A 24,629-nucleotide genomic window follows, 5' to 3' on the forward strand; every position below is an offset into this window, starting at 1 on the left:
GGCAGTGAGCATGAAAGCAGGCATGGTACTGGGGCGGTAGCTGAGAGCTTACATGTTGAGATAACAACTATGAGGCAGAGAAAGGGGGAGAGAGACAGAGAAACAGAGAGAGAGCTGGGATTTTTAAACCTCAAAGCCCACCCCCAGTCATCCAAAAGTCACACTTCCTAATTCTTCCCAAATAGTTCCACCGATTTTGGATTCATCATTCAAATGTATTAGTCTATAGGGAGCATTCTCGTTCAAACCAGCAGAGGAGGACAGTGAGGTATACCACATCTAGGCATGAGTCTGATAAAATGATCTACAGAGTTCATTCTATAGATCAGCAGCCATGTTATCTACTCTTCTGGGAGCTTTGTGGTGGAGTGGTAATGAATTCCTACAGGCCACTTCTCGGCACAGGAGTTGGGATGTGCCTAAGAGTACTCTCCATTGCCTTTCAGAAACTCCACAAAGGTGTGACAAAACACCACGAAACTGAGGAGTGTCTCTGCCAAAGATTTGGACCGAATCATGTAATCAATCCACAGGTGGCGGTGGCACCGGGAGTGTTGATCACTGGGAGGAGACAATGCAGGTGGGAAGGGGAATCAACAATCTGCATGGGGTGGTTCCAAGGAGAGTCACTGCTTGTCCAAAGCATTGGCAATTTAAAGTAGAGGGTATTGAAGTGGATTTTAGGATTTTCTTTTCCTTTTTTGTTTCTTCACCATCTCTTTATTCATTTACAAAAGTTCTTTTATACCTATATTGAGTGTTTTTTTTTTAAAAAAAAAAACTAAATTAACATTGCTCAAATTAAATACCCACTCCTGTGGAAGTAACATACATGGGATTTCTTATTGCACACAATCCAGCCAATGTGACCTTAAATGAATTTATAAAGTAACTACCATAGTAAGGGTATGTGGAACAGCTTATGACACTAAGTCATAAGTGGAGAAGGTGCTCATGTTCTTGACTGGCCTTGTGCTTGTGATAATGGCACACCATCCTCCAGCCAGATTTAGGTTGACTGATTAAGGCTTGTGAGGATGAAGGCTCATAGAGAACCTGTCTACTGGGTCACCAGCCTTAGGAGAGCTCTGGGACTTTTAGCAGCAAGCAATTGTTGTATCTGGAGAAATACCAGCCTAAAATACAGGTTCATTTCATAGAGAACACTGGGGTGCCTGATGCCATGGCCTTGGAGCTAATCTGTCATGCATCACGGTAAGTCTGATAGAGCTTCTACAGGAATATTGAAAACAGAATTGCAATCTCTCTTTTTGGGTTATGATCAAGCTATTTAAATACTTACCAAAAACTTTCTGCTCATCTGAACTTAAAATGTGATTATTTTTTCTACAAATTGACCTTTCCTGAAATTATACTATATTGAGTTATGTCTTTAAATGTATCTCTGGGTTAGAATGTTGTCAACATGTAAAAAATTTAGAAAGACTCAGTGTCAAAATACCCAGCACAACACTTGTATATTTTTAGCATCACACAGAACCAGTTTCAGGAACTAAGAACCACGCATCCCGACCCGACCTTCCATGGTTTATTCCTTAGTCACATCAACACTGTAGGGTTTTCCTCTTGTTTCCCTGCTCACTCCATGTTTCTCTCTCTCATATTCATGCCAGTATATATCAAGTTTGTTTAACCATTGGTTGTTTTAACTTTTATCAAGTCTTATGGTGGTTTGTGTTTTTCTGTATGTCTTATTTTGTACTCTCACAGGAAGCTTCCATTTTGAAAGTCACATTGCCTCAAAAGCATGTATCTTTGATAATATCTTTAGACCCAGTCCTCAAAACTGCAGAGCTAGTCTAATATTTGCCCACGGAGGTACAGCTACGCAAAAGACCGTGAGGGAGATACTGAGTATTTATAGTAAAATGTCTCCTTTGTCTTGTACAAAAAATGTAGAACATGTCTTAGTACCTTTTCCTTTCATTGAAAATAGATTTTTCTCATGTAATATATTCTGATTACAGTTTTCCTTCCCTCGATTCCTCCCAGCTTCTCCCCACATCCCCTTTCATGCAGATCCGTTCCCTTTCTGTCTCTCATTAGAAAACAAATCTGCTTCTATGAGATTTTATAATACGATATAAAATATAACATATATAATATAGTGATGAAACAGAAACTAACACATTGGAATTGGACAAAACAAACAGAAGGAAAAGAGCCCGAGTAAAGGCACAAGCTTACTCAGAACCCATTTCTTACCCCTGTCCCCAATTCTCCAAGGCTGAGTACATTCCAGAACTAAAATATTACAGTTAGTCGGTCTTTGTTTGAGCTACAAATGAGCACTCAGATGATCTTGGAGTTGCACAGAATCTTAAATGGGCCTCCAATCAGACCTCAGCCTAGATAACTGGAATGCCTCTGTGACCCCCTGCTATGGACCAGGAAGCCTGTGATTCTTGGGACGTTGGAGTGGGATAGATGAGGATCCCTTTGCAAAATAAGAGTGGCCTAATTTGAGCAAGAGCCTTCACAGGTGTCAACACACTGTGATGGGGTTATGCTGGGTTAGGGTGGGCTCCCATGCACGGACTGCTGTCTTCATCATTTGGAATCAGGAAGAGCCAGGGGAAGACAAGAAGGTGCAGGCAGAGGTGGGTGCACTGCCTCTTCAAGTGCAGATGCTGAGGATGGCCAGAGAAGCCAGTGAGGATCCCCCCATAGTACTTCAGAGGACCATCGCAGTCAGCAAGCATGGTCCCCTGGGGACCTAGAAGACACAGTTTGACTTAGGGCCTCTGGATGACAAAACTGTGAGGAAATGTGTCCCTTTGTGCTTAGACACAAGGCAGAAGGACATGGGTCTCAGAGTGCAGCTATGACTTTCTCTTCCCATTCTTTCATGTCTTCCCCTTTTCTGCTCCCCCTCCTTCCCCCCACTTTTCTCGACCTCCATGTTCCTCCTTCTCCCCTTCTTTCTCTTATTCTTCCTCCTCACTCCCCCTTTCTCTTCTTTCTCCTTACTCTTCTTTCTTTGTCTTCCTCTCCTCCTCACTCCCTTTCTCTCCCTGCTCCTTGATCTGACTTGGTCACTGTGTCTTGAGTCAAAGATGTGGGACTGCGATAGACACTGGTCCCTTTGTAGCCTCTCCAAAATGGCTTTGTGCTAAACTCCTCAACTCAGGCTCCCTGTTGAAGAAATGGCTCTTGCTGTGCTTGTGTTACCCAGAATCCTCTGTGCTGGTAGCCAGCACCCCTGGACACTCACAATACCCTATATCTGGCCTGGAGAGCCAATTGGCAGACGGCTCCTGTCCTCACACACAGAGTCATGTGGCTTTGGCTCAGTGGACTTGGGTTTCAACCCTCAGACAGGAGGAGTTGACAGCTCTTCAGATCAACAGGCTGCTCTGTCAGCCGTTTCCGTGTTTGTCCTACAGTCCTCAGGAAACCCTCATTGGCCTCCGAATTTTTCTGCACTGGGGTAAACTGGGTAGTGATTAAAATACAACTTCCCGGTTTCTCAGCCCTATTAAACCAGGCCCATGAGCACCACAGTCCCCATGCAGGCTGAAGCAAAGGCTCACACATATCTTAATCTGATCCTTCACCTGCTGCTACTTTTCAATATTTTTACCGAATTCCTTGCTCTCTTCATAGACCCTGCTCCTGCTCTTCATCCACATGCAGAAACACCGCCTTGGGCTTCCTACTGGCCAGACCATCACTATTACTTACTAGCCCCCTCACTCAGGGGACCTGTATCACACCTTCCTGAGATATGCCTGGGGTTACATGCTCCCTCATCTGATAGTCATCCTCTCCAACTGAGGTGGAATTGGGGCCATAGCAGAATTCCAATTTTGTGCCCCCCTGGGTGAGATGCCATGTAGGGCAGAGCCAGTCAGAGCATCTAAAATTAGAACTGAGGTATAGGTTTGTGAAGTGAGACCCATAAGTGTAATTAAGGAAGTGGGTCACCATCCTGCCACTTCAGGGCTGACAGCAGGAGCCCAAAGTGTGAGATTTTCAGACATGAATTTAAAATAAACACAATGGAAAGACTAGGTAAAGTCTTTACCGAGCTCTTCAGAATTTATGTTTTGTTGTTGTTTATTATGTTTTATTAATTTAACTGACTTATTATGAGACAGGGTCTCCTGTAGCATAAGCTGGCCTTGAACTCACTGTGTATCAAAGGATGATTTTGAACTCCTGGTCCTGCCTGCTTCTACCTTTTGAGCTCTACTATTGCAGACATTCACCACCATACCTGGCTTTTCAAAGCTGGGGATTGAGCCACATTCCCAATGCCATCTTTGTGCTTCTTCAGTGAAGCAGGAGCTGGTACTGACCACTCTGTCCAAACCCCGGTGGGTCTATCCTTGGCGCCTCCTTCAGTGCATGGACAGAAAACACAGGGGCTGTCCTCACCACTGTCACAATGCCTTCTGACCCTGCACTTGGTGACCCAGACAGAGGAGGAAGGTGATTCTGCTCAGAGGATCTCTCTGGGAGAAGGAACCCTGGCTGAAGCTGGAAGAGTGGACGGGGAGGCCCTGGAAGCGAGCTGATACTCATTGCCTCAGCATCTCCTTGCCTGACCTCAGTTCCTCCCTCCACAGAACTTGACTTGTCAGGGTCTCCTGTTTCACCAGACTGAGAACAGATTTGCAGAAGTGCTGCAGATAGTCCCACGCCTCAGAACTGCTCTCTCCAGACCCCACTTCATGGTTCTTACACTGTACTTCAGTGACCATTCTCTGTGTCTATCTCCAGTGAGGACACTGCTCACTGCTGCCTTCACAAGGACAGTGGAGAAAGTAGAGGGGACAGGCTTGTCAGTGATCTCAGGAGGCTCCTGGGGAGGGCAGGCACATCTTCCCTCTCTCTCTGATCCTGATTGCATGCTCTTGGTGAGCAGGTTTCCTTACCACACTCTATGGCGTACATCTATGATTCGGAAGTGTTAGGAGCCCAGGAGCTGCTGAATGACAAAAAGTCAGTGCAAATGGTGAGCCTCCTTCTACTTTCTGCACCCACGCCCAGGAAAGCCTCTAAAATTCAAAATCTGAAGCATCCCAATGTGGTGCTTTATTCCCTTCTATTTTTTGCAGTCACGATTTTAAAAAGTACTTTATGATAGATTTTTTAAAACGCCTCAATTATATATTACCCAACAGTCCTTAATTACAGACTATCACATAATCACATAATTAAGGACTTTTAGAGATTCATATTATTTGCTCCATGGTCCACAAAGAACTGTTCTGGACTATCTTGCAATTGTGTAATTAGGGATGTAGAAAGAGGCTGTTTCATCAATAGTTTGTGCCGATATAGCCTGTCATGTCACAGTGACTCAATGACTCAAGGAATGTTCTGGATCCTGAGTCATCACTGCACCACGGCACTAGGATGCGGTACACAGACCCAGAACTGCCCTACAGGACAGGAGCCCCTCCCTCCAGCAGCCGGGTCATGGTGCTCATAGAGACTGGATTCTGTGCTGAAGGGGCTGGGGAGCGGTCACAGGTCAACATTATGGACATGTTATAAATAAATCATATTTTATTTCAAAATCAACACATTCACAGGGAAGCTTGCTTTCCTATTATTTTGTAAATCAATGCATTATTAAGTTGGGATATCATCAAAGCTTCCGTGTACTGTGGTCAGGGCAGAACTAAGCCAGACCAGCAGAGTAAGTCCTGTATTCCTGAAGATGAACCTTCAGGACCCTCTTCTATGTATTCAGTGAACCTAGAAGCTTTTGTGGTAGAGAGTTCCTGAAGTTGGGAGTTGAAGACATTTTAAGATGCCAGAGAGTCATCGGTCACACACAGATGACTCAGCCCAAAACTAGGGCAAGCTCATCTTATTCCATTTCTCTCACAGAGACTCACTCTCAAGGAAGAAGCCTCCTGAGAAAGGGAACTACTTATTTTATTCAATGTTCTAGTTTTAAAAGAAGTCATGGGCAGCCGTCCTGTCAGTGGTAGACTAGATAGTGTCCTGAAGTGACCGTCCACTCCCTAAGTCTCAGGCTCACCTCTGTCCTCCTTGTTACTTTTCCTCTGTACTTTGCTGCATGTTCCCTCACCTGACAGAAGCCCTGGCTAGGGGAACCTGGAGATGACAAGATTTACATCTGTGTAATCCCTGGACCTCACAGCAGGGTGCCAGCCTATAATCTCATTTACCTCAGAAGGATGGTAGAGAGCAGACCAGATACAATTCTTGGGCTGGAGAGAGGGTTCAGTGGACATTTCAGTCAGTGTTCTGTTGCAAAGAGACACCATGACCATGGCAACTCTTAAAAAGGAAGCATTTAATTGGGGCTTGCTTACATTCAGAGGTTCAGTCCATTATCGTCATGGTAGGAAGCAGGCAGCGTGCAGGCAGATGTGGTGCTGGAGAGATAGATGAGAGTTCTACATCTGGATTAGCAGGCAGCAGGAAGAGTGAGTGACACAGGGCCTGGCTGGAGTATTAGAAACTCAAAGCCAACCCCACTGACACACCTTCATCAAGGCCACTCCTACTCCAACAAGGCACACCTCCTAATAGTGCCACTCTCTGGTGACCAAGCATCCAAATCTATGAGCCTATGGGGCTATTCCTATTCAAACTACCACAGTGTGTGGATGAATTTCTAAATGGTCTTAGTAAATTTAAAAAATAAATGGAGCCGGATATAAGGGTGAAGGCCTGAGAGAGATCATGGAAATAAGGAAAGCCACAGCTAACCTTACCTTACCAACTCGGCAGCTTCCAAATTCGAGTTACTTTCTGTTCGGCCATCTGATTTGTTCTCTCTGTCTAGCTACCTCACTTCCTTTTCCTTCCCAGCTCTGTAACTTCCTGTCTGTCTGTACAGACCTCCATACCTCCATGGTTAACTAGTGTTGGCATGTGCCATCACAGCTGGCTGTTTCCAGTGTGGCCTTGAACTCTCACAGAGATCCAGACATACTTACCTACATACAACCTGCTGTGGAAGATCCTTCTGTGTGAATTCTGACCTTGAGAATCCACCCACAGATTTAACCACTTATTTAAAAGGGACAAAAAATGCGGGAAAGAAACACCTTGTGTTATGCCTGTAGTGGTTCCTTTCACAAGCACCACAGTCTTCCCCAGATAGAGGTTGACATAAAAGTACACCAGACACAAATCTCTCCTCAGGAGCCCTGTCTAAGTGAATACTGGAGAGCCATGTGGTGCTGAGACATTATATTTGTCAGGTGCAACACGCACAAATTCCGTTCACTAACAATTCACAGCTATAATCTTCCTCGCCGAATTCCACAAGCTGCGATGGTCTGCAAAGCAAGGGTGATACTGATCTCTGCAGTCCACACCCTGTGAGGCCCAGGGAGCTCACAGGAAGCAGGATACTTCTCTTATGGAACACACAGCAGCATGCTATGTATGGCTTGAGTGTGATTGGCACTTGAGACTAGAGCTCTCGGGACCCTAAGTGATCAGCAAACGTGCTGGATAAAGATGCACAAACACTACATCTCGATTTTTAAAAAGAAGAGGAAACATAAAGATTGGGAAGGAGGCAAAAATCAGTAACAGTAATGTAAATATTTCACTGAATTGAGGGAGAACACAAAGACAGCCCTGAAGGCTCATGGGTAAAGGGATAGCGGAGTAGGTCAAGCATTGAAGCTGCAATGGGACCCACAGAAAATGAGGCATGTGGACCAAGTGAGGATGATGGCACTTTGTTACTAGGTCAACAGTGAAATGAACATGGGATGTTCCCTTAAAACAAGGGCAAGGGTCTGGGGAAAGAGAGCTTAGGGGAGCGGGAGGTCCTAACTGGATCAGGAGCAAAGGTGGAGAACAAAGAAAGAGATGCCATGATAAATGAAGACCCCCCTGGGAATAGGAAGAAGCAAAGTGCTAGAGAGGTCCCCAGAAATCCACTATAGACTACTAGCAATGGTCGAGAGAGTGCCTGAGCTGACCTACTCTGGTGATCGGATGACCAAATACCCTAACTGTCATGATAGAACCCTCATCCAGTGACTGATGGAAGCAGATGCAGAGATCCAAGGCCAAGCCCCAGGTGGAGCTCCAGGAGTCTAATCGGGGAGAGAGAGGAGGGATTATATGAGCAAGAGATATCGAGACCATGATTGGAAAAAGTACAGAGACAACTAGCTAAACTAGTGGAAACACATGAACTGTGAACCAATAGCTGAGGAGCCCCCATAGAATTGGACTAGGCCCTCTAGATACGTGAGACAGTTGTTTAGCTTAGACTGTTTGGGAGGTCCCCAGGCAGTGAGACCGGGACCTGTCCTTAGTGCATGAGGCAGCATTTTGGAACCTAGTACCTATGCTGAGACACTTTGCTCAGCCTTGGTGCAGGGAGGAGGGGCTTGGACTTGGCTCAGCTAAATGTACCAGGCTCTACTGACTCCCCAGGGGAGACCTTGCCTTGGAGGAGGTGGGAATGGGGGGTAGGTTGGGGGAGAAAGCTATGGGGGGGAGAATGGCGGAGGACAGGGGAATCCATGGTTAATATGTAAAATGAATAGAAAATCTCTTAATAAAAAGAAAAAAAGAAGAATTAAAAACAGCTGAAGAAGACAAAAACAACAACAAAAACCCACCAATAAACCAGAGAATCACTATTCACATGAGTTATAGAGAACACGTTTTTAGTATATATAAGCCGCCGGGCAGTGGTGGCGCACGCCTTTAATCCCAGCACTCGGGAGGCAAAGCCAGGTGGATCTCTGTGAGTTCAAGGCCAGCCTGGGCTACCAAGTGAATTCCAGGAAAGGTGCAAAGCTACACAGAGAAACCCTGTCTCGAAAAACCAAAAAAAAAAAATAAATAAATAAATAAAAAATAGTATATATAAGCCATGGGTTTGATACTCAGAACAGAAAAATAAAAAAATAAAACATGTCTAATTTTAGGATTAAAATCTAAAAGCTTGCTTGGGATGATACTCAGTGGTGGGATGTTTTTCTAGTATGTGTGAGGTCCCACCATTTAACTCCCAATAGTAGAAAACAAGATAAAATGAAATAAATAAAATAAGATCTAAAAGCTTCCATTCTCCAGTGCCAACTGTGTGTAGTCAGACAGAGTACGGATTTACACACACACACACAAAAAAAAAACCGCCCGCAAACAGAGTCTAAAACATTTGGGAGAGTCAGATAATTGATCTGGTCCATCCTTAGCTCATTGTGGTCATTGACACACATTTGCAGGGTGGTTCTGGATCTCTGTTAGTAGGTAAAAGTGCAAGTGACTGCCCAGATGTGACCACAGGCCAGACAGTAATTGCACAAAGGGATTGCAATTTAAACCCACCCAGACCCCAAATCAAAATACTTGTTCACTGACTTGCAAACCAGATGTGAGCGTACATGGTCACTGGGACTAATATTCCTAATAAAGCATCCTTTTTAACAAAACTGAAAATCGATGACAGGAGAAGTTTCAAAATTGACACCAGCCTTTTGAGAAACTGGAAATAGATCTTCCTGTCAAAGATGAGCACGCTCTGCACTGTCTAGACTGCACCGGGAGCAAAATTATCCGATTTTCATTTCCTCAATTTCACTCCACAGCGGCGGGACGTGAGAGTATTGATTCATCCGCTGAGACAAAAAGCAGAAGGGCTCTTCACCACAGCAGGGTCAGGCGGGTCTGTGGGTGTCTAATTATATCTAGAGAGTGTGTATAAATCTTCCCTGGTCATTATAGGAGCCACGAGCAGAGTCCAAAGGCATCATTAGAACCCGTCAGCCTCCCGTTCTTCCCCCTTTGTTTTATGGGAGGTCATAGATGCTAGAGTTAATATTATCATGCTTCACAGATTTTCAAATTTGTATCGGAAATAAGATTTGCTGCATGAGAAGATCGGCATGCTTCTGTGTTTGCACAAGCAACTCAGGAAATATGCATCCCAGCTGTTTCTGCACACATACAGTGTTGACCAGAGGAACTTTGGGAAGGTGTAGACCAATGTAACTGCACACACAGTGTCCACTGGAGGAGCTGCATTCATGATGTAGACAGAGGAATCTTACACACTATAGAGACTCAAGAGAACATGTCATCTGTGTAGACCAGAGGAATTGTGTAGATAAGTGGAGCCATACTCCTGATGTAGACCAGCAGAGTCATGTGTGTGCATGGTCTAGACCAGAGGAACTTCACACAGTATGACAGGAGAACCTTGTGCAGGCTTGTCACCTGCCTGGGGCCCATAAAGAGGCCACTGCTCCTGTCAGTACTTTGGCGTATAAAACTACTTGCGTCAGAGATTGTACCCACTTTTCCAATTTTATCATTTTATCTAATATTCCACTAGAAAGAAAGGGTTTTCTGCAAAACAAGACTTTAGTAGTCCTAGCAAAATAATCAGGGTAAGTAGCATAGCAATAAACATGTCAGCACAGTGCTTGCTTTATGTTGGAGTCTATTTTCCCATTACCATTCCAACTTCTGGTAAAGTATAATAGTACTATATTGCTTTTGTACTATAACAGCAAAAGTGTGTGTGTGTGTATGTGTGTTGCATGTGCTCCTGTGTGTGTATACTTGGGCACGTGGAGACCAGAAGTCAATGTTAGGTGTCTTCTGCAATCTCTCTCCACTTCCTTCTTTAAGACAGGGTCTCTTTTTGAACCTAGAGCTCGGATTCTGCTAGACTGGCTGGCGATGAGCTGTGGGGATCATTCTGTCTCTGCCTTCTCCTTCTAGTTCTTGGGTTACAGACACACTGCTATGCCTTGCTTTTTATACATGTACTGGAGATCTGAGCTCACATTCTCGGGCTTTCCAGGCAAGCATGTTACCTACAAAGCCATCTCTACAGCCCCCACAGTATTTTCATTTTAAGAACTAAGACCACACAAGAAGCATCATCATAATAAAGAAATACAATGAACTTCTTACCTCAAAACTGTCTGGGTTTGAGCACTGAAGTGTGGAATGTGAAAGAGCTTGTGACTGTCACAGGGACCAACGAATAAACCTTAAGTTTACATTTTCTTTTTGTTCAAAAATAGTCTAGTGCATCAAGTTTTCCTGCCTCTGTTTCCCTCCAGCCCATGTGTGAACACAGGGCTGTGCTCTGCTGACCGCTAGCAGTCAGCCTTATTCACTCTTGGACATTTTTCCAAGTCAGCAATTGGAGATTGACATCACTCTTTTTAATAGCTGAGTGGTATGGATGCTTTCTAATTTATTTAACAGATTTCCTTTGATGAACATTCGGGTCGATTCCAATTTCCTCTAATATAAATAATGTTGTAATGAACATCATTGTGCTTCTATCTTTTTTGACTTATCTAATTCCTCCCATTAAATACGGCAGAGTCAAACTTGATGGCCAAACGCAAACTTGTTTACAGTTTTGATCATCTTGACGCTTGGGCAAATTCTCCAGAAGCCCGGGTGTTTGCTTCCAACCTGACTGACAGGAAGGGCTTATTAGTTTTGTCTTTTCTTTCAGGTTAACAAGGGACAAACAATTTCCAAGTCAGTTTTACGCGTGGTTCTCTCATTGTCGGTGATGTTAAACACTTCTTCATATTGTCCTATTATTGGGTGAACTGCCGGCCACCTTGCTTTCTTTGTACTCGGCAATGACAGAGTTAGCTGGTGTTTGTTACCACTGTGGTCCTCTTGTCCAGTTTGTGTATTGCCCTTTAAATTAGTCTTTTCTGATGCCGGGTTTATTTTAGATGGAAAGGGGCACCTGGAGGTGCTGTGGGAATCTGGTCCCTCCCTTTACTGTTCTTTGCCCTCTAGCTCTGGATGTGTGCATGTTTTTGTTCTGTTGCTTGATCAGACATGATGTGGAGCCTCCCAAGACCAGATCCTTGTATTTTTATCACAAGGTCTTGGTAAAGGCCCAAAGACACACATCCCCACTATGTGCAGGCTTACCACAGGCCCAAAGTGGTGGACAATCAATCATGGACCAGGAACTCCAAAACTGTCCATCTCTTGTTATCTACGCCAATCATTTTGCCGTAGTTTTGGAGAGCTGACTGGGTACTCTCAGCCATTCAGGCTCAGCTCCAGGGACGATGCTTGCTCATATGGCAACTGTGTACAAGTTATTCCTCCCTAGAAATAACTATTTCTCAAGATGGGTTCATTCAGTAATTTTAGAATGGGTCATTATTTTTAGACATTGACATCTTAACTTTCTTTTTTTTTCATCTTGATCATTTTGTGTTATAATGGTTTAGGTAAATATGCATCGTATGTTTTTGTTATTTAAAGCATATGCCTTACTTTCTAAAATAAGGGGGAAATTTTTTAAAAAAATAAAAGAAGAATCTCGCATTTCCCCAGTGTAGGACTGTGGGTAAAGACACCGACCCAAATCTCAGCTGGCACCTAGTCCACATTCCCTGTCTGCCTGCCGGATGAAAGCTTTTATTACACAGGCCCCACTTTCTGTTTTGATAGTGTCTCCGTTATGATAATTCCCCTGTAAGTCTGTAGTGGGGTTTTAAGAGATAATGTGTCTACAGTGTGTGGTTAGATCAGGGAAGGTAAACGAAGCTCCATCAACACGATAAAAGGTTGTTATAAAACTAAAGGGCTGGTAGGCTGTGCTCTGTTGCCTTATTCCTTACTGGAATTTTTGCTGAAAGCAGAAATAAATACATGGTATGGTGAGGCTGATAGTTCTGGAGAACTGCGTTGTATAACTTCCATGATAATTTCCACTAAATATCTCTTACAAACCATATATTTTATGAAGATTAGCACAGAGAAAAGCCAAGGTCCTTTTCTCAGGCCTCCATCTGCCACTACTAAAGAAGGAGCCCTGCAGCAAGGCTGACCTCCTCTATGGGATGATCTCTGGGCTGAGGAGCCGTATGCCAAGGCTGACCTCCTTCACAGGGTGGTCGCTGTGCTGAGGAGCCGTATGCCAAGGCTGATCATCTTCCTCTAAGCTGCATTCTCAACTCCAGATTCTGAAGAAGGCTGAAATTGAACTCTGTGAAAAACACTCAATGGAATCTTATAAAGAAAACCGCAACAGAAACATAAGTATGAGAAAAGAAAAATGTTCAAAATTCCTAAATGAGAGCAGAAGATGGATGGATGGAACAAAAAATAAGGAGGACAAAGTTTGTCTATCTTTGTAGAAAGTTAAGTCCAAACTTGTAAGTGATAAGGCAAAGGAAGAGATCTCCTGGCTCAGTTATGGTTAGGGAGTATGTCTGTTCAGAACGTGCAGCTCCAGCTCTGTGCAGCTAAACCTTCTTAGAAACAGTAGGTACTTTTAATACTATAAACACAAGAGTGGAAAAAGATATGATAATATGAAAAATAGACTTCAGAACAGTTGCAGACAAAGTTAAATGCTAAACAGTGACAATTTCATCAAGAAGATACATAGCCAGGCATGGTGACACACACATTTGATCCCAATCACTGAAAGGCAGAAGCAGGTGGACCTCTGTAGGGCCAGGCTGGTTTACTTAGCAAGTTCCAGGCCAGCCAGGGCTACATCTAGAGGTCCTATCTCAAAAAAACAAAACCAACCAACCAAACAGGAGAAGGCAGGTGAGGTCGGGGGAGGAGGTTGGGGGAGGAGGAGGAAGAGGAGGGAGCTCAGCTTACTCCTGCCTGTTTCCTCTTCCACGGAGATGTGAGAAAGCATAGAGGCCCAGCTGTATGTCCCCATTGCCAGGTCCCCCACCCACCCCACCGTGATAAGCTGTGTCTTTCCAAACCTCAAGGTAAGGTAATTCCTCCCCACATAGGGAGCCAGCATGGAGAAGCTTCCTGGTGAGGACCAACTCAATTTCTCCACATCCTGTGACTAAAGTACATGATGTCTTCAGGAATAGGTTCCTATCATGTTCTGGGGGCGACCACATCATTGGCAATAGCTTATATTATTCTGTGGTCTCTAAGGCACCCTGGACCAATGGCTTGAGTGTGAGGTGTTCCGGACATAATTCGAGGCTTATGGCTTCCAGAAAGACTTGATAAGCATCACACACACACACACACACACACACACACACACACACACACACACACAGAGAGAGAGAGAGAGAGAGAGAGAGAGAGAGAGAGAGAGAGAGAGAGAGAGAGAGGCAGAGAGAGATAGAGGCAGATAGATAGACACGGACAGACAAGCAGACAGTCAGACACACACACTCTCTCCCTTTCACACACACAGAGACAGAGAGACATACACACTCACTTTTTTTTAAAGAAATGATTTTTAAAGTGAAGACAAGAGCAGAAACCCTTCACAGAATGAACGAACCAGAGATGCTCTATTACAAGAAAGCACATTTGTGATAGTCTAGGAAGGCTGAGTGCTAGGTATCAAGAACATGTCCAATCAGAGCAGAGGGATAGAGAGAAGGATTACTCAGGGACGGTGGGGTATACTGCATCCTGGTTACCATAAATTATATAGTAGTAAAAACATAGAACTATATGCTAAAGAAGTAAAGATTGTGAATGTTAATTTAAAAGAAACTTAAATATCTTTCTGGTGTGGTCCTTTTCTTGGGTATAAAAGAGTTTTGCAAAAAAGAAAATATAACATTATATGGCTCAAGGTAATATCACAGGACTCACTGTGAATAACCTATGTTATAATAACTTACGGTAATAATACACACCCTGGAAAATTCAGTCATTTACAACATAACCACAGTTCTCCTTAGAGGAGTGGAGACTGAGGCTCCCTTGTAGCTGGGAGAACCGAATGAACAAAGGAGTGCAAGGGGAGTCTGTGGAGGGCAATGGCTGGCAATGCCTAGACGTGAGAGTTGGGAAGGACAGCCCCACAATGCACACAGAGGCACAGACACAAATAATAAAGTAACTGTGGCGAAGGCTGGAAGGATCACCCCTGTGGGGAGAAACCACAGTGGGAAAAGGGTCAGGCTCTGTGGGTTTCTTAATAATCCTCGCAGAACTGTTTTCTGAATTCGTGTATCTTAATGAGTAAATAGGAAATCACTTCTAATAATTAAAAGAATAGCATGTGGCATAGGATACAAACCTCAAATTTATTTAACAAACCAATATAAGAACAGTAGTTAGGGGAAGTGAGGTCTGGAATACACTCATTTTATTTCTTTTGCTAGCTTATAACATTTGATTTTAAAACAGCTTGTAGAATATACTTTATTATCACTACATGCTTTTCTTCTCATAACAAAAATTAGTATCTGTGAGGCTTATATAATAAGTGGGGAGACTCCACACTTAGACCTAACCCATGTCATCCTCTTAAAAGTCAGAAATAACAATGGGAGAATCACTCCTGCCTCAATTCCAAAGAGGTTTCCAGTAATTGTGGAAGATATTTCCAAATGGGGCAAAGTCCAGTGTTATTTGCATATAGATAAGGTGATTCTGAGCATAATCAGTGAGTCTATTTGTATTTTAGTTTATAATTAAAAAGTCTTTTAAGTGATTTAGCCAGATTCATTTTAGTGGGTAAATGTAAGTCGTGGTACCGAATAATAAACCAACATGCTAAGAAATCTATGGAATGGGACCCTACATGTGAATGTGTGTGCCTGAGGGTGCATGGGGATGCCAGAGGTAAGTCCTATGTTTTCCTTTTTTCTTACCTACTTTACTTATTTATCTGTTTATTTTGAGACAGTGTCTCACTGAATCTGGAACTCACCAGTTCAGCTAGACTAACTTTGTAACAAGCACCAGTGACCTTCCTGTCTCTGCCTCCCCTGTGCAGGAATTACAGGCAGATGCCACCATGTTCTGTTATTTATGTGGTGTTAGGGATCCAAACTCAGGTCTCAAGTTTGCTTTGCATATGCTTTACCCACCGAGCCAAATATATGGCCCCAGGAATAAGTCCTTCGTACCATTACACTTCTGTAAAATTCACCCAATTTAAAGAATGCAAGTTTTTCATGAATATTTTATTTTTAATTTTAAATTCTCACCATTAACTCTAGTGTTTGTAATTTCATACTCTGGAGTATGACACTGTATAGTTTTAAAAAATACTAAATGTTCAGCCTTTCATTTACATTATATGGACTGAGCAGGTTATATTTAGGAATACACATGCATATACTTATACATATGCATATAACAACAACTACTGAAAGAAGAGGCCATGAATTTGAAAGAGAACAAGAAGTATATGGGAGGGTTTAGATGGATAAAAGGAAGGTTGGGAATGATGTGATTACATCATAATCTGAAAAGTTAAAAAAAAAAACCCTAACAAAAATACTTTGTGCTTACATGTGTATTAAAAACTAAAATACTGCACTGGAGAGATGGCTAGGCAGTTATGAGCACTTGCTCCTCTTCCGGAGGACCTGGGTTCAATTCTCAGCACCCACGTAAGGGCTCAAAACTGTCTACAATTCCAGTGCCAAGGGCTCTGACATGCTCCTCTGGTCTCTTCAGGTACCAAGATGTATGTGAAGTGAAAACACACACACACACACATACACACACACACACCACATAAAATAAAAAATGAAAAAGCCCTCAAAAAGGCATAGACTATAAACTACGTAAACAGATTCTACGTGGAAAACAGCCTGCTTATCTCTACTCTGTTTTACCAGACACTGGGGTGACTTCATGAGTAAGCAGGCTCATATCCCCTGGGCAGCCACGGCATGGGCACAATCAGGGCACAGAACATGCAGGTTGTGTCTGCCACTCTGAACTCACGCATTTGGAGTTTCCCAAGTTTGTTTTGATTTCAAAGGTGCCTGGGAAACTTACAAAAGACATGGTGAAACAGACTTGTGATCTTGGCACTGGAGAGGCTGAGGCAGGAGGATTTTAAACGCAAAGAGAGCTTGAGCTACATATCAAAACTTTATCTCAAAACATATATGAGCAGAGAGGCTTGAACAATACAAGCTTACAGTTTTAGAGGACATACATTTTCTACAACAAAAGGTATCAAAATCACCGGGTGATCCCAGAACTTGGAACCACTGCACTGCAGAGCCAACCATGGCTAACACTAGAACCAGGAGTGTGAACTGAGATGAAGCAGTGTTTCCCAGGAAATGGTGGCATGGATATCGGACATCTGGATGGATGTAAGAAAGAGAAGACCATGAAGGAAGATGAAGAAGGATGCCCAGTAAACTAGGATCCTGCTGAATGCAGAGAACAGAAATCCTGACCAGAACCCAAGAGCCCTGCCGCAAATCCATGAGGCAAAAACTGGGATGGATGAGGTTTTGGAAAATAAATATTTGCCTATTTATATGAAATACCAGGGATTAAATTTAGAGCTTTGTGTGTGCTAGGTAAGCACCCTACTACTAAACTGTATCCCAACCCTTGATTTTTATTTGTTATTTGTAAAAGGAAGGTTCTTTCTACATTGCCCAGGCTAGCCATAAACCTTCTGTATCCCAGGCAGGGCTTGTAGCTGGGCTTATAGGCCTGTGACATTGGGCTCTGTTTGGATGTTTCAGGGTTTTTTTTTTAAATGTGTTTATGAAAGAGACTTCCCACTGTGCATTAAAAAAATTACAAGGTGCTGGGAAGATGGGCTCTAGTTTTAGAATTTCTCACAGTTCTCTCACTTCCACGATCCCACAATCACAAGACTACCTGTCCTCTCATAGCCACAGTCAGTGGACCTGGGTCTGTAAGTGGAAGACTCAGGCATAGAGATACAGTGTAGAACGGTTATTCTGTGACCTTCATCCATCAGTAGAAACCTGGGATCCATGCTTTTGTGTAGCTGGCATTACTTTAGCAGTTTCCAGCTGTGGCAAAGTCACTCTTCAGGTCCCCGAGGATGCTCCCAGCACCTGGAACAGACCACGATCCTACTAATCAAGCTAATCACTAGCAGTGATTAGAGAAAAGGAAGAAAACATGTTGATGCAGATGAGAGGAGTGGGTGACTCACGAAGGATGTTGCACATGGACTCAAGGCTCATTTATTTTTGCAAATGAAACAAGGATTCAGAAATGGTGCTACGGCTGCACAGCTATAACTTAAGGACCTCGGGCTTACATCTGCGTCCACTGCTTTGGAGGGTCTCCTAAGCCTGTGGCCCAGTGGGGAAGATGGGCCAGGGCTTTATCCCATCTGAGCCTGGGAGGGGACTGGCAGGAGACAGAACAGCTGACTTCACTCGTCCCTGCCCATAGCAGAAGGACAAGCTTCCTGTCCTGTGTTGAGCTGCCCCATTGTAGGCAGCCTCTCCTTGGGAGTGGGAGCTGGGGCCTGAGGGCTGATGGAAGCCACACCCCTTCCAGGCTGTGAAGGCCACCCTCTAGGAACAGAGAGATTTCATGGACCCACAGATGATCAGCATGTCTATGCCTGTGCTGGGGCACAACACGGGTCAGGAGTCTTCTGCCACACAGGGACACTTGTACTATCTAGCCAGTTCACAGGTGGCTAGAACTTCCCTACTGTGATTCAGGCCATGCTATTGGGTCCATAGTTCTTTACCACTGCAGATCTGGACAAAGCATTGTGCTCTAGAGGGCAAGGACCTCCTCCGGTAGGAAGTGCAGGGCCTGGATCCAGCTAGGCTCCATGTTACACCCTTGGGGCCGTTGGAAGCTAGGGCTGGGCCAGTGTTGCTCAGTAGGGTGGAGACTAGCTAGACTCTTACCTACTTCACAAGGTGCTTCAGTTGTCTCCATAGGCACCCAGGCTCTTTATGGTGTTTTCTTTAAAGAAGGGCTTTGGAGCTGCTGTGGTCTGAAGATGTCCCTCAACACTCACCTGTTAAAATGTAACCCCCACATTATAACAGTATGAGGCCCTTAGGATGCCAAGTCATGAAGGCTTGAATTCAAGAATCATAACAAATGTATCCCCTATTACCATGTGAGGATCAGGAAGAAGAGCCATCTACACTGCAGGGAATCTGGGGTTCCTAAGCCTGAGCTTCATCCTCAGAATCCAAGTAAAAAGCCAAGTAATGTGGCAAGATGTGCCCGTGGTTTCAATGCTGGGGAAGTAAAGCCAGGAGGCTCCTAGGGGGCATGCTGTCCAGACAGTCTAGCCAAATCACCAAGCTCCAGGTTCAGTGAGAGAGCCTGTCTCAGAGTACAAAAGGTAGAGAATGACCCAGGAAAACAGGAACATTGACCTATGGCCTTCAAATATGTGCACCTTCTCACAAGTGTTGACACGTACAAGAACACACTGTGACGTGTGAATATTCTGTGTCAGATCCTTGTGTTGCTTAGGAACTCTGCTGGTTTCGCTTATGTTGAGCATTTGAAGGGCCTGAATATGATTTTCCCATCCCACCTCACCTTTGTTTTTCCTCCCAAAGCTGGAAGGAGTAACAGAACTCAGATGGCAGCTTGGTCATAGCCTAACTTGCACCAGGAATGATACCCTAGTTCAAATCTGTTCATGTAACAACCCTTCTTGGATGACAGTCATATAGCTGAACTCTGAGGATCTGTAGTCCTTGAGAGTCTAGCTGGGCAAATAAATCAAGGCACAGAATGCCAGCCATATAAAAGGCCTAAAAATGCCGTCTTGCCCATGAGAACTGGCTGATACAGCGGCAGTTGGTCCAAGTAAAAACACACAGTGCTGGGTGGAGCCTGTAGAAGCCAGACTGGGGAGTGACAGTGTTGACCCTAAGACTTCTCTGCAGTGACAGCTTTCTCTCTCCCTCTCCCCTTCCTTTTCTTCCCTTCCTTCCTTCCATCCTTCCTTCCTTCCTTCCTTCCTTCCTTCCTTCCTTCCTTCCTTCCTTCCTTCCCTCTTTTCTTCCTTCCTTCCCTCTTTCTTTTCATGCTCTGTGTGTGTGAGTGTGAGTGTGTGTGTGTGTGTGTACATGTGTGCTCATATATCCAGAGGCCAGAGGTTAACTTTGAGTGACTTTCTCTATCACTTTCTACCTTGTTTGTTAGAGACAGGTTGTTTTACTGAACTGTAAACTCACCAATGACTGTAAATGCACACAAATGACTAGACCAGCAGTTCTCAACCTGTGGGTTTTGAACCCTTGCAGGGTGGGAGTGGGGGGGTCAAACAATCCTCTCACAGGGGTCTCCTAAGACCATCAGGAAACACAGATGTTAACTTTATGATTCATAACAGTAGCAAAATTACAATTATGAAGTAGCAATGAAAATAATTTTATGATTGGGAGTCACCACAACATGAGGAACTGTACTAAAGGACACAGCATTAGGAAGGGTGAGGACCACTGGGCTAGAATGTCCAGTAAGACCCTGGGATCCTTCTATGTCTGCCATACCTTCCAACTTGCTGGGGTTGTAGATAAGACCTGAGCCAGCTCTTTACACAGGAGCTGTGGATCTGAACTCTGGTCCTCATAGTTGTGGAAAAAAACGCACTCTACTCATTGAGCCGCCTCCCCAGCCCCAGCTGTCTCTTTTCAATGACCCACTTATAAATACAGTGAGCCTATAGCTTGGGCTGAGCTATCTACACCCATCAGGCAGCATCAGACTCTATAGTTTGCAAGGTAACTCATGGGTCCCAAAGCTATAAAGAACACAGTGGGCTGGGAAGGGGTTAAAAGTACAGACACTCATTCCGAGGAGACACTGGCCAGCTCTAGGTTACATGCATCCACAGTGTGGGCTGCTCTTACACTGAGCCATCTCTTCGACTGAGGTTTGTCTGCATGGGGACAGAAGAACCCAAGGAGCCTCTCTCTCACTGTGTCCCAGTATACTACAGAAGACAAATGTCACCTGCAGGCAAGGTGAACACATGGTGTCTCCTCTCTGGGATGGATTGACTCACACTCAGGGGACATTTGTCTAGAGTGCTACCTTAACACTCTCACAGATATACACCTTCTTTCCAAGTGGGTCACACTTGAACAAACCTCATGGGGACAACATCCAACTCAAAAGAAACACTGACACCCCACAGTGTTTTCTGTCCCCAAATGATGGCCGTCAGTTCATTTCTGGAGCAAAGTGGCTAGCACTATCTGTCAAGTATCATGGGAAATCCTCTCCTTTTTGTGGCTCCATTCTTGGTTATCTTCAGGGCTCCAAACAGGTGTTCAAAATGACTAGCAGGTTAATTTAAGACCTGGGCAGCAGCCTTCAGCACGCAGGGTCCCTTCAGGGTGGCTGGGAAGCCCTGGGTCCTAAATGCTGCCTCCTCTTGCCATTGTTCCTTGGGATATGGCCACCTTGTCCCTATCTCTGTTATCTCTAGCCTGAATTATCTTACCAATATTTGTGCTCCCGTATTTCTACGGGAACAATCACAAAGCACCACTGCTCTCCTCAAAGACACCAGCCACATTGGAAAGTGTAATCTTCGCTGGCTTTTTCTTGCTCTACAACATTTCAGAATAACGGGGCAACACGACTATTTACAATGGAGAAAATAACACTCGGTATTTAACACTCCTTACGATGCTTATAATTACTGTAGGTGCAAACCTGGAAAGCCAGGCGGAGCCCAAAACACCCTCCGGACACAGGAGAGTGTTCAAACAGGGGCCATAACCAACTTACAGGTTTTCAAAAGCTGAGGTTTGTCTAATAAGCGGATGCGGCGCACACAAATGTTTTTAAGCGTAATTACTATATGCAGAATGAAAAGGCTTAACACTTCTAACTAGCACATAATGAGCATGGCCATCAATAGCCCTCCTTATAAGGTTCTCTGTGCAGCCGAGCAGGACTGACTGCTGGGTTTGGTGTTTTGTGTCTGGGCTTTTCAGTCTATCGCAAATGAAAATATATAATTCTGGGCCACTATTCCAATACATCACAGTCATTTTCGGCACTTTAGTTGTTTGTCTCTCTATTTTTTTCCTTACAAAATAAAAGTCATTTGCAGCAGGTTTTCAAGGGTGTGTGAGGGCTTGCAATCTACCCATGCTTTTCTTTAATATTTCATCATTAAATAGCAAAATAACCTGATATGATCCTAATTTAGTGCCAATTACACTGCATTGATCAAAGTGACCTTTTCATACTAGAGCACGAAAATCAATCCCGCTGTACAACAAATGTCAGGGGAGGAGAGCAACGTATAATCTGTGACAATCAAAACATTACTTACAAATGAAATCACCAGTGACCCGCGCGCCAAGGCAATTTCTGCATGATGGGAGCTGTTTGTGTTTGTGGCTCCGGTGGGGGATTTTTTTGTTGTTGCTGTTTCCCACCGTCCGCCCTCAGATTTTAGCGGTATTGCTCTGTTCCATTGGCCACGGTATATTCCTAGCAGGTGGGTGAGTGGGAACCACAGAAAGCCCTCTAGTTCCCTGACTTGGTGTCAAACAAAGGAAGCCATAATTCCCCTCATGGCTGGTCAACTGTCATTGCCACCCATTGGCTTGCCTTGCAGTTTAAGCATCTTCAGAGTGTTTGGGGGAAGGAGAAGTGTTCAGTAGACTTCATAATGACACCTTTGAGGTCTCAGATGAATGAACTGAGTATGGTCCTGAAAAGACAGCAGTCACACAAGACATCAGTGGGCATGCCCATACGATCTGGTCACCTAGGCTCTGGGTGGCCTAGGCTTTGAGAAGGTGCACACTGCCCCTCTCTGTCCTTGCCTCGTGGTGGTGTGCAGATTTGTATGATGTATATAGGAGTGATTTTCCCAAAAAGTCCCAGGAATACTCACTGTCTAGAGCCCTGACATAGCCTCTCTGCTTTTCTTGGTCTTACTCCCTCAGCAGTTAAGTGGAGCAAGAGTATTCATCTCACTAGTCCTGCCCTCAGATCAAAGGACATAAGCTCCTGAAAACGTGTAAGATGGGGCATGGCAGGATCTAAAATGCTTGGCTGTTTGTTGGGCAAACCTAAGTGAATGCTGAGCTGCTGACATCACAGTCCTCAATGATTGGTCACAGAGAGCCTGCTCTCCAGACTGCAGCAAACATGGCTGGCATGTGCTGCCCCTGTTCAGAGGTGTGTTGTCAGAGTTTGACTGTCCCAACAAGCATCTTTTACTCAAGATGAGGAGGACCACTCCCAGCTCTTGTCCTCTGTTAAAGATCCTGTCAACCATGAGTGGCTGAGGATGGACACTACCGGCCTTCAAAGACTCAGATCACAGTGACTTCACATCTGCCTGTGACCCTGCTGTGGTGGATCACCCCCGGTTCCAGTTGACCCAACCACTTAATGAGAGCACCAGGGAACAAGTCTGCACCCCTGGAGGTGGACCTAGAAATTCTGGTAAGTTAGTCATGTGACTCCAGCACTGTGTGCTCTGTGCTAAAGAAGGCATCAGTGTAATATTGCCCAAGTCTGCTAACAGAAGAACCCTCTCCTAGCGATGCCTAGCTTCCTGACCGTGCAACTGGCGACCCCTGCCTACAAGTCCTTATTCCCCTCCCTCCACCAGACCCCCACAAAGCCAGCTGTGATGTTTCCCTGGTGCTATGTGAACCGCGGTAAGAATTAAGCAATATTCCAGTACTGAGTAGGAACCGGATCCAATCCATTTCACAGTTGTGCAGAATTCATTTCCAGTTTAATGTAAAAGAGCTGTGTGGGCAGATTGCTTAGGTGACTTCCTTTTTCATTTTTTTTTATTTTTTTAAACATTTTCCAATGCAATTTGCTGCTTAACAGCCACACTATAAATGACATGATTAAGTTTTATATATTTCTGTATATTTGATGTATTTACCCAAATGCAGCTGTCATTGCTTATACTGTTTCAGATGTTTAGAAGACAATCAATTGTTGGGAGTGATCACCCTCTCCAAGGCAAGCTTTCTTTTTCCATCTTCCTTGAAAAGAAAAGCTCTGATACAAGCACAAAACACCACCTCAAAACACAAAGGATGAGTATGTGACCTTCAAGAAAACCAGATTTTTATGTTCAGAGGAAACAGTATCAAAACACAGAACTACCGTGCAGACAGAAATTGAGACCTTGCATTTTCTCAGACAAGTGGTCATGAAGTTGGCCTTAGGATTTGGAGACCCCAGTCTGTCCTGGAAATGTCTGAGTTTCCTGTTTTAAACAGAGGTTTTAAGCCTGTGTAACTTGATTACTAATCCCTAGGAGATAGGCCTGATGCAATGCAACCAATCTTAAACGTTGCATTGCAGATATTCAGTCTGAATGACCAGGCTTACAATTTGAGTTGTTTGAAAGTAGAAACAATGAATTATTTGAGTGAAAGAAGCCTCGTGCTAAAAATTCTGAACATATACAAAGATAATTCTTACATGTTTTAAGGAATCAATAGCACAGAGGTAATTTTAGATGAAATGAGACAGGATTAAGGGGGAGAGAAAGTAATTGGGAAAAAACAATAAATGACATTAAAAGTAGATTGAAATCTTTGTAGACTTGAGAGATTTCGTTATTGTTACTATTTTTGAAATTCCGAATTTCTCTGCACATAATTAAAATACATACTATCAATATATACTCCTGCAAGGTAAATTTCTACCTGGCATTGTGTTTTGATTGTTTTATTTTTCCTTAGTGAGACATTAAATTTTCTTTTTATTTCGCTTGAATATATCAGATAAGTCATTTTTACTAGGAAGAGACCTGGGTCATTTTGATACTATTTATTATTGTACTATATACTCTCAATAAGTTATTTTGAATTCTCTACAGTCTTTCTTACATGTGATTTTACCTGTGAAATCAGCTGACCACTGTCTTGCTTTGAGTAATACTGACAGGAATTTATTTTTCTCAG

General features: G+C 43.9%; 1 pseudogene; it reads left to right on the forward strand.

Annotated features, from left to right (window-relative positions):
* Nucleotides 1–832: 832 nt before the first annotated feature.
* On the forward strand, nt 833–1,219 carry LOC131895652 (protein tyrosine phosphatase type IVA 1-like; annotated as a pseudogene).
* Nucleotides 1,220–24,629: the final 23,410 nt, after the last annotated feature.

Source organism: Peromyscus eremicus, chromosome 19 (assembly GCF_949786415.1).
Source record: "Peromyscus eremicus chromosome 19, PerEre_H2_v1, whole genome shotgun sequence".
NCBI classification, from domain to species: domain Eukaryota; kingdom Metazoa; phylum Chordata; class Mammalia; order Rodentia; family Cricetidae; genus Peromyscus; species Peromyscus eremicus.